A 14,196-nucleotide genomic window follows, 5' to 3' on the forward strand; every position below is an offset into this window, starting at 1 on the left:
AATAAAACTGGACAGTATGGTCTAAAACAACCATTTCAGTGCTCTTGAAATTCACCAAAGACATACAACAAATTGAGAAGCAATTATCCACAAAAAAATGCTAAATGTAAGTTAGTAGGAGCAATGCGAGTCTATGGCATTCTTATCTGGGGCTTCTCCTTTCCATGTCTTCTGTATCCCATTCGCAAGATGGATATGTTGAGAAGTTTATGAGGGCACTGCTGAACATGAAAACCAGCAGCTTCCCTGCCAAAGGGGGATCATTTAGTTTGGTGCACAGTGTGGAAAAACTTCACACCTAGGGGTGTTGTCAGTAGAAATAGCGACCTTTGTGGCAAATGAAAGGAAAAGACTAGCTGTTTAGGTAGTTCTCCATGTATCTATGTAGGGGAGACTATGAGAGAATCCAAATAACCCACTTATCTTTGGCTAAGTGTGAGACAGGCCACAGAGGAGATGTCACCAGAAGGCCTGGTGAGAAGTAAAAGGCAAAGTCAACTTGACAACTGATTGATTGAATCAATGGCAAAACTTTCTTTGGATTATTTAACTAGTGTTAAAAGACTATGCTAGGATTTTACAATTTCTTTTATTTTTGTAAAATTTTCATAAATTCTAAATGCTAATTTATTAGAATATATTCTAATAAATATATTTTAATTTATTAATAAATATATTCTAATTTATTACATACATTTATTATATAAAATATCTTCTAATAGGAAAAATTTAGGAATACACTAGAATGGGGAAATGTTTTTTAATTTCTGAATTGTGACTCTCTGAACTCATTCCCCATCTATAGATTAGAACTCTTTATTGGCTTTACTGCTTCTTTTAACTTTAATATCTACGAGAACCTTGCAATATTAATAGTAGCTTATATTTATTGAACACATATTATGAGGCAGACATTGTGCTGTGACTTTACACACATTTTATGTCATTTAATTCTCATAATGGCTTTATGGTGATGTTATTCCCTTTCTGGGTGCAGAAATTGGAGCTTAAGCAAAATAACTTTTCCAAGGTTTTAACAGCTAAGAAGTGAAGTATGTGGAATGTACCTTGGCAGTCTGATTCCTGAACTCAGATCCTTAAATACTATGCTATGCTTTCGGATGATGGTGCTATAGAATACAGAATATTTTTCTATGACTATAATAACACAATCTGACAGCAATTCAATTGCCTTATGTAGAGTTATTGGTACATTAAGCAGGTTTTATAGTTCAGTTTTTTTTTTTTTTAAAGAAAACCTTTATATCAAAGAGAATTTCAAACAGGTACAGAAGTAGATAATAATGTAATAATCCTTCATGTACCCATCACACAGCTTTTAATACTTTTTATATGTGCTAAAATTACTACTTGCTATGCTAAACTTTGCTGCAAAAAGGAAATATTATAGACCAATTTTTGTATAGTGAACATCAGTAACTGTTAATTTTGCAACTAAAATGTTCAATAATAGATTTTACTGACTCATTACTTTGCGAGTATTTCCTTTTAAAATAGGCACACTAAGGTCAGACCCTGTGGCTCCTGCCCATAATCCTAACGCTTTGAGAGGCTGAGGCAGGAGGATCACTTGAGTTTGAGTTTGAGACTGCAGTGAACTATGATGGCACCAATGCACTCCAGTCTGGGCAATAGAGTGAGACCCTATCTCTACAAAAATAAATTAATTAAAAAATAAGTAAATGGGATAAAATAGACACACTTATAATACATTTTTAAAAGTAGACAACTCTGTGCAAACAACATGAAGAGTACAAGGAGGAGAGGGTTGTAAATATTCTGTGACTATTTTGGCATAATGGAGCAAATGACTGGAAGGTAGCAGGGTAGAGCTGTGGAGTTTGGTTTACTCATCCTCTGTTTCTTTAAGATGCTGCCTATGGACCTCTGTGGGTCTCCCAACCTCTGTCATGTGACCCCAGGCTAGTCATCTTCTTTTAAAGATTTTTTTTTTTTTTTAGAAGTTTTAGGTTCACAGCAAAATTGAGCAGACAATACAGAGTTCCCGTATCCTCCCTACCCCCTGCCAGCCATGCATAGCCCCCCTCACCATCAACATTTGGCACCAGACTGGTACGCTTATTACAACTGATGAACCATTCATACCTCATTATCACTCAAAGTCCATAGTTTACATTAGGGTTCACTCTTGGCGTTCGTCGTACATTCTATGGGTTTGGACAAATGTACAGTGATGTATACTTACCATTAAAATATCATAAAGAGTAGTTTCACTGCCTTAATAATCTGGCCTGGTCTTTTATTCTTTTCATTTTCTCTTTTATAAGCATCGGTATTGTTCTTTCCTGTATTTCTAATAATCATGTCGTGGTTTTCAGTGACTTGTGGAGAAAGTGAGAACCAGTTCTCCCAATCTTGTCCACAATTACTTGGCGTAGTAGTATTCAGCAGAGCTATGGTAGTTTGCAGGACTGGAAGGAAATAGCAATATGTTCATATTTTGTTCTTTTAGGCCACCTACAGAAATATTTTGTGTTATATAGAAGATTTAACTTCTTTATTTGAAACCTTAGATCCCTTGAATGGGATGTGATGTTTTATGACATATGTTTCTGTAATAGTCTTTAAATTCTTGTTGTCAAATGTATTTCCAATAACTCTGGCTCCTGACAGAAACTATTCTATTTTTCTGCCTTTTCTTTGGCCTCTAGAATCCTAGAAACTGTGCATTTTGATTATTCTTGTAATTTGTGGTCCTTTAAAATATTAATTGTCTTTTGCTTTTCAAGAAAACTCAAAATAATATCAATTAGAGCTATTTCCTTTGACTCCTTAAATCTGGAGTGGCAAGCCCACTGGTCAGAGTAGGATTCCTGTCAATATCCCCTGTCTACACTATAGCCCAGGTTGCCAAATGCACAGTACAGTTGTAAAGATCCTGTTTTCTGTTCAGTTAGAGTTCTTGCTGCTGAACTAGGTGGATTTTACTCAGTTTTAACATAATCTGAAGATTGCATAGCACGATCTACAATTTTGTGTTACATTTTGTGGAAAATTTAGATGACTAAATGTTTTTCATTTTAAAGGACTTAGAAAAGGCAGTGTGGAGCTGTGAAGAGCTCAGATGCTAGAGAAAGCAAACACTAGCTCTGCCACTTACAAGCCAGTGATCCTAGGAAAAGTGAGCTTCACTTTTTTCGTTTGCATAAAGGACATATTAATAGCAAACTCAAAACTGCAGCTGGGATTCATTGAAATAATGCATGCAAAGCCCTTGACTTGGTCTGGTGCACACTAAACCCTCATTGTTACCTGAAAGAAGAAAAATGGTAACAAAGTACACTTGGATTTCATAACTACAAAATTTCTTCCCTCCTAGGATCCTCCAAGGGGGTTCCATAAAGTCAAGTGTGAAATAGTCTTTGATGGAAAGGCTCATATGGTCTGGTTAGAGTCCATGAAGACTTCTGGATTTATGTTGCTCTTGTAAGGTTAATTTGGATTATACTATTGTGTTGAAGGACACAATTGGGAGCCGGGGGAAGATGCTTTTGTCTCTCTTCAGAGTATAGTAGTTCAGTCTTCCATCCATTCTGATAAACTAATGTAACTCTGAAGATGATAGCAGGGCACTTGTCTGGCTTTTGTTTAAGTTTTTCTACCACAAAATCTCAAGTTCCGGTAATCTGAAGGGCTAGGCTTTCCTTTGTCTGGTTTGGTGGTTGCTAGAATAGAGTCTACCTGCTAGCATTTTATTTCAGAAATATTTTGTGCAAAACTTCCTTCACCTGCTATTGTAATGTTCTTATTAACATGCAACAGTTTGCTAAGGGATCTCTGGCTTTGGTCCTGGCAGTTTGGAGGCAATGAAATATGTACTGCCAGGTATATATCATAGAACATTTCCATACAACTGAACAGAAAGGCAGACTCTCATATAGAGTCAAATGAAATAATAAAGGAATCCTGTAAATCTCAAAGATCCCATCAAAATTCTTGGATGGAATTACTTAGACCTGGCAAATAGAAATATAGCTGCATTTTCAATGATTTAAAAAAACTCATTAAAAATACTGGTGATAACAAAGCAAATTAAAAGTTTAGTATCTTTTTGTTTATATAGTATGGTGAAAGAAATCTTGGTTATATGCTAAATGTGAGAAGAGCTTGGTTCAAGTACTAGATCCTTTATTTAATAAATAGGTGCTCTTGGACCAAATAATGTTCTGAGCCTTGTTTTTCTCCTCTGTCAGATGGGGTTAATACTCCACCTACTTCATTTGGTTTTGGGGAGGCTTGAATGAGATAATATGTATAATCTGTAAAGTTCTCTGTAAATAAATTGTTAATTATATGATTTCCAATATTCAAAACTGAGAATAAAACCTTACATTTGAAAGAAACATTAGAAGACATCCAATGTATGCATCTTTCCTGTAACATTCAAAAATAACAACCCTATCATTGTTTGGCCATTTCCAGCAACGCACTCAGACTATTTAGGATGCAAGCATTCCACTTGCCATTGGGCAAGTTTCCGAAATTGGGCTCTTCAGTTAGCAGACTTAGGAAAATTAAGGTGCGGGGCATTTATTAGGGAGTTCCCTTGGCATCACCCCTGAGGAAGGGAGAGAAGGAGATACTATAGGGCAGAGGACAAAGCCTTTAGCTGAACCCATGGTGAGCTTGGACCTTCAGTGGCCCCCCAGAGTTATCATGAGTTTGGGCTGGAGGGCTGGGCCTTTATACCTCCATCATGACCAGTCATTGCAGGCTGGCTTCCCCAAAAGGAGGCGCCATCTTGGCAAAGCAATTCTCTTCAGCTGGGGCCATCCCCAAGGAAGATTAAAAACTGAGGCACATCTTCTGGCAGTCCACCTGCAGCTAGTGGAGTAAGTCCTTCCTTCCTCAAGGAGAACCTGTGCATTATGGCATCCAATATAAGACATTCTGCCTTATATTGAGTTGACACCTTCCTCACTGTGACTATCATGTAAGCTATTCTCTTCTGAGTCAATTCCAAGTCTTTATTTTCTAACAGATAATTCTTTACTATATTCTGGCAACACTAGTGCTATAATACTGATACACATATATGTATCTATATCACATATATAAGCTATATATCTCACATATATATCACATACTCAAATATATATTACACACATATATATGGCTCAAATATATATTTATACACTTTTGCATATACATATGCCCAACTACACCTGACACATAGCTGTTAGTAACCATAATTATGTCATTAATTGGAGACAATAAAACAAGTCTGCTCTTCTAAAAGAATCAGATTAGGAGATCATGGATTCTGTTTTGGACATATTGAATGTGAAGCACTTTCAAGATATCCAAGTAAAAATGTTGGGTAGGCATTTGAATTTATCTGGAGCTTCAAAAAGGGCCTACTCTATGGATAAGTAATTACAAGTTGGTGTTTATATAGTAATTGAACGATGGGGCATGGGTGAGATTATGAAAAGAGAATAAAGAGTAGAGCAGAGAGATAAACATTCTAGTAGGCATGTTGGATTTACTTTGATTAGCACATTGGCTTTTAAAATTATTAGAAAATGATTTATTTGCCAGTATTTAAAAATCAGGAGGTTCCACATGATCCAGATTTAAACTACTCTTGAAAAACTGAAAAATCAGGCAACACTTATTTTTTTATTTCTGCATGCCAGTAATGACCCAGAGCTGGATTTCCCCTTTAGATACTGGATTTTCCCTTCAATGGAGGGCTTCACCCCCTGAGGTGTGTGCAATCACTAGTTTTGTGCCGGGGAAGAAAGGACCCATGGCTGAGACACAAAGAGCATCAGTATTTATTTATTTTTATTTTATTTTATTTTATTTTTTGAGGAATTAACAGTCTTTATTTTGGGCTCAGACCAGGAGTCCATGGGTCTTGAGGACCTGTGTGTATTTATCAATTTTCTTCTCCACGTTCTTCTCAGCCTGTTTCCGTAGCCTCCTGAGCTGTTTCTTCCTCTGGTAGTGGATCTTGGCTTTCTCTTTCCTCTTCTCCTCCAGGGTGGCTGTCACTGCCTGGTACTTCCAGCCAACCTCGTAAGCCAGGCGCCCCAGATAGGCAAACTTTCTTGTAGGCTTCAGACGCACGACCTTGAGGGCAGCAGGAACCACCATCCGCTTTTTCTTGTCGTAGGGCGGCGGGATGCCGTCAAACACCCTGCGGCGGCCCAGGGCAGCCTGGCCTTGCTTGTGATGCAGCTTGCCTCGCACAGTCCGCCGGAAGATGCGGCTGGGGGCCGGAAGTGGTAGGCTTGGGGACGGGTTGTGTTCATCCGCTTGCGGAGGAAAGCCAGGTACTTCAACGTGTTTCTGTAGAAACTGCCAGAAATGTTGATGCCTTCGCAGGATAGGACCACCACCTTCCAGCCCAGCAGTACCTGTTTAGCCACGATGGCCGCCAGGCGGCCCAGGAAATGGCCTCCGCCATCCAGCTCCAGGACCTGCACCTCCGCCCTCTTCGGCAGCTGCCTGGTAAAGCTATTTTATTTATTATTTTATTATACTTTAGGGAAGTTCTGGGGTACATGTTCACAACGTGCAGGTTTGTTACATATGTATACGTGTGCCATGTTGGTGTGCTGCACCCATTAACTCGTCATTTACATTAGGTATATCTCCTAATGCTATCCCTCCCCCCTCCCCAACCCCACGACAGGCGCTGGTGTGTGATGCTCCCCTTCCTGTGTCCAAGTGTTCTCATTGTTCAGTTCCCATCTATGAGTGAGAACATGCGGTGTTTGGTTTTCTGTCCTTGCGATAGTTTGAAAGAGCATCAATATTTAAAGACTGGTGGGTGAGAAGTCTGGCACCGAGATGTGGCTAGAGATGTAGGAGGCTGCAGCCAAAGGTGCAAGGGGAGAGAGAAGCGGTTAGCAGCATAAAATTCTTTTTTTTTTTTTTTTTTTTTTTAAAGGCAGAGTTTCACTCTTGTTGTCCAGGCTGGAGTGCAATGGTGCGATCTTGGCTCGCTGCAACCTCTGCCTTCTGGATTCAAGCGATTCTCCTGCCTCAGCTCCCCGAGTAGCTGGGATTACTAGTACCCGCCACCAGGCCCAGCTAATTTTTTGTACTTTTTTTAGAGAGACGGAATTTCACCATGTTGGCCAGGCTGGTCTCAAACTCCTGACCTCAGGCAATCCACCCGCTTCGGCTTCCCAAGTGTTGGGACTATAGGCATGAGCCACTGCCCCCGGCCAGCAGTATAAAATTCTTCAGAGAAGTAATATCTTTGGGAGATGGAGCTCATTGACTTTAGGAAGAGTGGTTTTGGTGTAGCAAAGGGAATGGAAGCCAGATTGGAATGGGTTGAGGAGTGAATGAGGGGTGGGGAAATGAGGAAAAGAATGTGCACAATAAGAAGTGTAGCTTTGAAGGTAAGGACAGAAATAGGAATTAGCTGGAGGGAAGTTAGGTTATGTTGAAATGGAGTGGGGGAGGGGGTTGAAGGGCAGTGGGAAGAAGAGAAATAGGGGTATTTTTCACATAACATTGCTTTAAATATCCTCTCTCACTTTTAAGTGGTTTAAACTATTTCTGAAATGTTAGAGAACTGAAAATTCAAAGATTTTAGTGCTTTGTTGAAAACAACCATGACCAAAGTACTTGGGTGGTAGAAAACTTAGACTGTACAGCTCAAATTGAAATGGGTAACTAAATAAAAGATTAAAAATTTTATACTTGAATTATTTAGTCCAACACTTCATGACCTCATTTTGCTTTTAACGAAGAAAATCTCACATGGCATGACAGAGAAATTTCATATTATTTGAAAAGTGAAGTCTTAAGTCTGACTGACTTTTTCAGATAAACAGTGTCTTTGACAAAAACGAAATGAAGCATTTCTGCATGATTCTAGTGCAAACATAGATTATGTGACACTAATACACTATTTAAAAAATATTTTCCTATATATGGGATAGGAAAAACATTATGGATTTTATTGCTAGAAACTTTTCACAGATTCTTTCATTGAACACCTGTATCATGGATCACTCTGACTCTAGCGCCCCTCAGCTCGGGGAAAGCAACAGTTCTCAGTGTTCCTCTAGCCCCCAGGGAGTGCTTCCCAAGTGCTCAGCAACATTTCACTGCTTTGTGCCACACCACTGGGTGCTTTGTTCTATCCTTGGCGTGCCATGGTAGCTTCTGGGGCTGCTGCCCAAACCCTGCGGGCTTGCTGATAATTTATCTCACTCTTGGCAGAAAGTGCTCTAGAGTTAAATTTTTTCCACGGCCCAGTTTCCCCAGGGTGTGATAATTCAGGGTGGAGAGGGAGAAGAGAGTGAAGGCCTCTCTATTCTTTTGTATTAATTTCTTTTAGAGAGATCTTTTAGAGTTTTCACTCTATCTCTGATATGCTTATATATCAGTCTTTCCTTTTTAAATAATAAATAAATGTCATGCCAGGTAAGATTTTCTTAGTTAAAAGCAAAATGAGAACATGAAGTGTTGGACTAAATAATTCAGGTAGAAAAATGTTCATTTTCTGTTTAGTATTTTTGTGTGTGTGTGTGTTGTGTGTGAGAGGGGGTCTCATTATATCACCCAGGCTGGTCTTCAATTCCTGGGGTCAAGCGATCCTCCTGCCTCAACCTTCCAAATATCTGGGACTATAAGCACGCACCACTGTCTCCAGCCGTCCCTATATTTATCTTCAATCAGAAGGGTCATCAGGATCACCTCCAGAATTATAAAATATGAATTTTCAGATTCACTCACCGAATCCCTATTTTCATAAGTTTGTTCCAAGCATCTACATTTTTAACAAGTTCCAAAGAGGATTGTAATATATACCCTTAGTTAAAAACATTGCCCTATGTATTCTTAACTTTGCTCCCCCACTCTCCAGAATAAAGACAGGTATCACCCTCTCTTTAGAGGGCTTTTGTTTTTTGTTTGTGAGGAAAAAACATTCAACATTCATTCTCCAACAAACAACATTGGCAGGTACAACTACAGGGATTTCTCCATAGATCATACATTCATGAGGCATCATTAGCTTAACATTGAAAAAGCCACTGGTGTGTTCTGTGTAACAATATCCACTTCACGTTTAAACAGGTACTATTATTGTGTTCACTTACAATTCCAGAAGGAAAGGCATCAATTGGAATTTTTTTTTGGATCCTAAAGTCAGATGCAAAAACAGAGACAAAACTTTGGGTAACAATCGTGATCTACATTTCAATAAGGGCCTTCCACAAAGAGGGGAAGAACTTCTCTGTCAGAAGTTAGGGTCTTTCTCCTTTCTCATGAAACCATTGGAATTACATTTCATTGTTTGTTCAACATTATTACATGTACAATAGAGGATTAAACAAAGGAATCATAAAAATATCTTGAATGTCCAGCTATTCTCACCAATACGTGAATTCTTAGGTTTAAGAGAGGGCCTGGGAATACTTCAGCGGTCATAAAATAGGAAAATAAGACACTATGGCTACAAAAAAAAAAAAAAAAAAAAAAAAAAAAAAAAAAAAAAAAAAAAAATCCCCCTTTGGCTGGACTGCGCATGCTCCAGTAATTGCAGGTGGGTTCTATACTAATTATTACATGTGTTTCTTTGCTCAGCTCTTCTTGGTCCTTTATCTCTTCTGATCAACAGGACCTTTTTAATGTTAGGTCCCTGGGATGGATCTGAATGACATCTATAGCCATTAATTGAGAGCTCTTAACATTTCTTATTATCTCTCTGTGCATCTGGCTACTTATCCATCTATCCATTGATCTATCTTAATTTATTCATCCATCAATGACAGGTTTGTTTATATTTATTGAGTATTTGCTGTGTGCTGGGTACTGAGGATATAAAGGTGAGCATGGCAAACCTGGTCCTTGACTTCAAGGAGGAGGAATAATTAATGTTTGCACAAATAGGTAATTATAAACCGTGATAAAGGCCACAAAGGTTGATGTGAGATTGTTTGACAGAAGCTTCAGATCTGGGCTGGTGAAGTCAGGGAAGATTTTGTTGAGGAAATTACCTTGAGCTAAAACCTGAAGGGTGAATAGATGTGCCAGCTTATTGGAGGTGGGCATGTATTTTGAATCATTTCCTTAAGTAGACTATCAGAAGTGAAATTTCTGGGTCAAAGTACATGACTTTTAAAAATCATTTAAATGTTTTTTATTATAATTATTTCTTTAAGTTTTAAATTCATTTAAAATTATTTTTATAATTTAAACTTACAGAGCAGTAGCAAATATAGTGTAAGGACATTTTCTTGCCTTGAACTGTTTACCAGTTTCCACTATGATGCCCCAAACCCCCAAATACTTTATTCAAATAGCCTTCAAACAAGGACATTCTCTTATATAAGCAAAATATGATATTAAAATTCTGGGAATTACCATTGAATTATTAGTACTTTCTAATCCTTAGACCTCATTTGAGTCTTGTCAGTTTTCCCAAGTGAGGTCTTTCGTAACAAAAGATCCAGTTCAGAATCAGGTGTTGCATCTTGTTGTCAGGTCTCTTGAGTTGGCTTCAGTCTTGAACATTTCCTCAGTCTTTTGTTGACTTTGAGGACTTGGACTCTTGAAGATCACTAGTTATTTTGTAGAATGTTCTTGCAATTGAATTTCCTGATGTTTCTTCATGATTAGGTTCAGGTGATGCAAATTTGGCAGGAATATCACAGAAGTGTGTTCTCATTACATTCTATTAGGTGGCACAGGGTTTCAATTTGTCCCATTACTGATGATGCTCAAGTTGTTCACCTGATTAAAGTGGTGTCTGCAGAATTATCTCCTGAAAAGCTACTTTTTCCTTTTGAAATTAATAAATATTTGGAAGATGAGAATATCCCATTCTTTATAAAACTTTCAATTTATTCTTTTTGGTATTTATATCAGATTGGACTTCTTGTTTTCCTCTTTTATGCAATGGGTCATAATCCATTACTATCATTATTTAATTTGATGCACAAATTATCTCATATTTGGCTGGCTTCTGTGTCCCATTGCCATGATGGCTTCCCCTCCCCCTCTCAGATGCCCACCTCAGCCATCTCGGGCCATCAACACCCTGAGCTGAGCTGCTACTCAATGTGGATGCTCTCTTTCCCTCTCTGCTCAGGATCCGACATCCTTTACCAGCTGTCCATACCTCCTGTTTGTGGAGGAGCTGTGGAGGAGGTGTGGACAGCCACCATTTATGTGGAGACATCCTCCTCAGCCTTCATGGGCTCCAGCACTCAATATTGGCTGTCACACACTTCTCACCCTAATTGAGCTCTAATACCCTGTTCCTGGTGTAGCCTGGGGATTCCTGCCATCTGTGCATTTTTCTAACTTCTGCTATTTTATCACATTTCCTTCTAATCTTTTCTCTATGCACTTAACATAATGCTGGTAACTATGATTTTTAAATCCTATTTATTTATTTTTAATAATTTCAACTTTTATTTTAGATTTGGGGGTACATGAGCAGGTTTGTGACATGGATATATTGTATGATGGTGGGGTTTAGGATATGAACAATCCCATCACCCAGATGGTGAGCATAGTACCCAGTAGTGAGTTTTTCAACCCTTTCTTCTCACCTTCTCTCCCCACTCCATTAGTCCTTAGTGTCTGTTGTTGCTATCTTTATGTTCACTAGTACCCAGTGTTTAGCTCTTATAAGTGAGAACATGATGTCTTTGATTTTCTGTTTCTGTGTTAATTTACTTGGATTATGGCCTCCAGCTGCATCCATGTGACTGCAAATGATATGATTTCATTCCTTTTTATGGCTGTGTCATATCCATATCGATGGTATATATGTACTATATTTTATTTATCCAATCCACTGTTGATGGGCACCTATATTGATAGCACCTGATTAATAGTCTTTGAATTTGTGAATAGTACTTCAATGAACATAGGAGTGCATGTATCTTTGGTAGACTGATTATTTTTCTTTTGCATATATACCCAATAATGGGATTGCTGGGTTGAGTGAGTTCTATTTTAAGTTCTTTGAGAAATCTCCAGACTGCTTTCTACATTGGCTAAACTAATTTACATTCCCACCAACAGTGTATAAGCATCCCTTTTTCTCCACAGCCTCACCAGCATCTGTTATTTTTTGACTTTTTAATAATAGCCATTCTGGCTGGTGTGAGATGGTATCTCATTGTGGTTTTTATTTGCATTTCTCTGATGATTAGTGATGTGGGGCATTTTTTCATATGTTTGTTGGTCACTCGTACGTCCTCTTTTGAGAAGTGTCTATGTCTTTTGCCCACTTTTTAATGGAGTTATTTGTTTTTTGTTTGTTGAATTTTTAAGTTCCCTACAGATTCTGGATATTAGATCTTTGTTGGATGCATAGTTTGTAAATATGTTCTCTCATTTTGTAGGTTGTCTGTTTACTCTGTTGACAGTTTCTTTTTCTGTACAGAAGCTCTTTAGTTTAATTAGGTCCCACTTGTCAATATTTTGTTTTTGTTGCAATTGCTTTTGAGGACTTAGTCGTAAATTCTTTCTCAAGGCTGATGTTCAGAATGGTATATCTTAGGTTTTCTTATAGGATTCTTGTTGTTTGAAGTCTTATATTTAAATCTTTAATCCATCTTGAGTTAATGTTTATATATGGTGAGAGGTAGGGGTCCAGTTTTATTCTTCTGCATTTGGCTAGCCAGCTATCCCAGCACCATTTATTGACTAGGGTGACCTTTCCCCATTGCTTACTTTAGTCAACTTGGTTGAAGATCAGACGGCTGTGGGTGTGTGGTTTTATTTTTTGGTTCTCTATTCTGTTCCATTGGTCTATGTATCTGTTTTTATACCAGTTCTGTGGTGTTTTTGTTACTGTAGCCTTACAGTATTGTTTGAAGTTGGGGAATGTGATGCATCTGGCTTTGCTCTTTTTGTATAGGTTAGCTGTGGCTATTTGGGCTCTTTGTTTGATTCCATGTGAATTTTAGAGTAGTTTTTTTTAGTTCTATGAAAAATGACATTGGCAGTTTGATAGAAATAGTTTTGAATCTATAGATTGCTTAGGGCAGTAGGGCCATTTTAACAATATTGACTCTTCCAGTCCTTGAACTTGGAATGTTTTTCCGTTTGTTTATTTCATCTATGATTTCTTTCAGCAGTGTTTTGTAGTTCTCCTTGTAAAGATCTTTCACCTCCTTGGTTAGATATATTCCTAGGTATTTTGTTTCTTTTTGTGTGTGACTATTTTAAATGGGATGGCATTCTTGATTTGGCTCTCAGCTTGAACATTATTGGTTCAAGCTGGTGTATAGAAATTCTACTAAGTTGTATACGTTGATCTTTGTGTCTCAAAACTTTCCTGAAGCTATCTATCAGTTGAAGGAGCCTTAGTGGAGTCTTCAGGGTTTCCTAGGTGTAGAATCATATTGTCAGTGACGAGAGATCATTTGACTTCTAAGCCTATTTGGATACTTTTTATTTCTTTCTCTTGCGTGATTGCTCTGACAAGGACTTTCACTACCATGTTGAATAGGAGTGGTGAGAGTGGGCATCTTTATCTTGTTTGCACAAGACGCATTTTCTCAAACTGTTAAGAATGTTTCATAAATGTGACTTCAAATGACTTGAAATGAACATAATATTTTTTGTCTGTAATTGCACATTGCTGCCTTATGATAGACTACTAGAAGAGGAATTACTAGGTCAAAAGTACCAATATTTAGGTTCTTGATACACATTTTCAAATAATCATTTCAGAAAGGTTACATATTCAATTTTTTTGTTTTTTTGAGTTGGAGTCTTGCTCTGTTACCCACTCTGTAGTGCAGTGGCATGATCTCAGCTCACTGCAAGCTCTGCCTCCCAGGTTCAAGCGATTCTCCCACCTCAGCCTCCTGAGTAGCTGGGACTATAGGTCCCTGCCGCCATGCCCAGCTAATTTTTTGTATTTTAGTAGAGACAAGGTTTCACCATGTTGCCCAGGGTGGTCTCCAACTCCAGAGCTCAGGCAATCTGCCCACCTCGGCCTCCCAAAGTTCTAGGATTACAGGCGTGAGCCACCATACCTGGCCATGTATTCAAATATTTTTAAGTTAATTTATAAATGCAATGCTGTGCCAATAAAAATAGCATTAGATTTTCTTAATGAGTTAACCAGTTTGATTTTAAAGTTTGTTGAGATGAATAAACAAAGAATGGCCAGAAGAATTCTGAAAAAGAAAAGCAGCATATGGGTGTAGGGGA

General features: G+C 38.2%; 1 pseudogene across 1 annotated transcript; it reads right to left on the reverse strand.

Moving 5' to 3' along the window:
* Positions 1-5,821: 5,821 nt before the first annotated feature.
* On the reverse strand, positions 5,822-11,197 carry LOC126940244 (60S ribosomal protein L13a-like; annotated as a pseudogene). Its single transcript, XR_007720688.1, has 2 exons — positions 11,031-11,197; positions 5,822-6,507 (listed from the first exon to the last, which is right to left on the reverse strand). The product of XR_007720688.1 is annotated as a 60S ribosomal protein L13a-like (transcript).
* Between the last annotated feature and the right edge of the window lie 2,999 nt (positions 11,198-14,196).

The sequence above is a fragment of the Macaca thibetana genome, chromosome 17, assembly GCF_024542745.1.
Source record: "Macaca thibetana thibetana isolate TM-01 chromosome 17, ASM2454274v1, whole genome shotgun sequence".
Lineage (NCBI taxonomy): Eukaryota > Metazoa > Chordata > Mammalia > Primates > Cercopithecidae > Macaca > Macaca thibetana.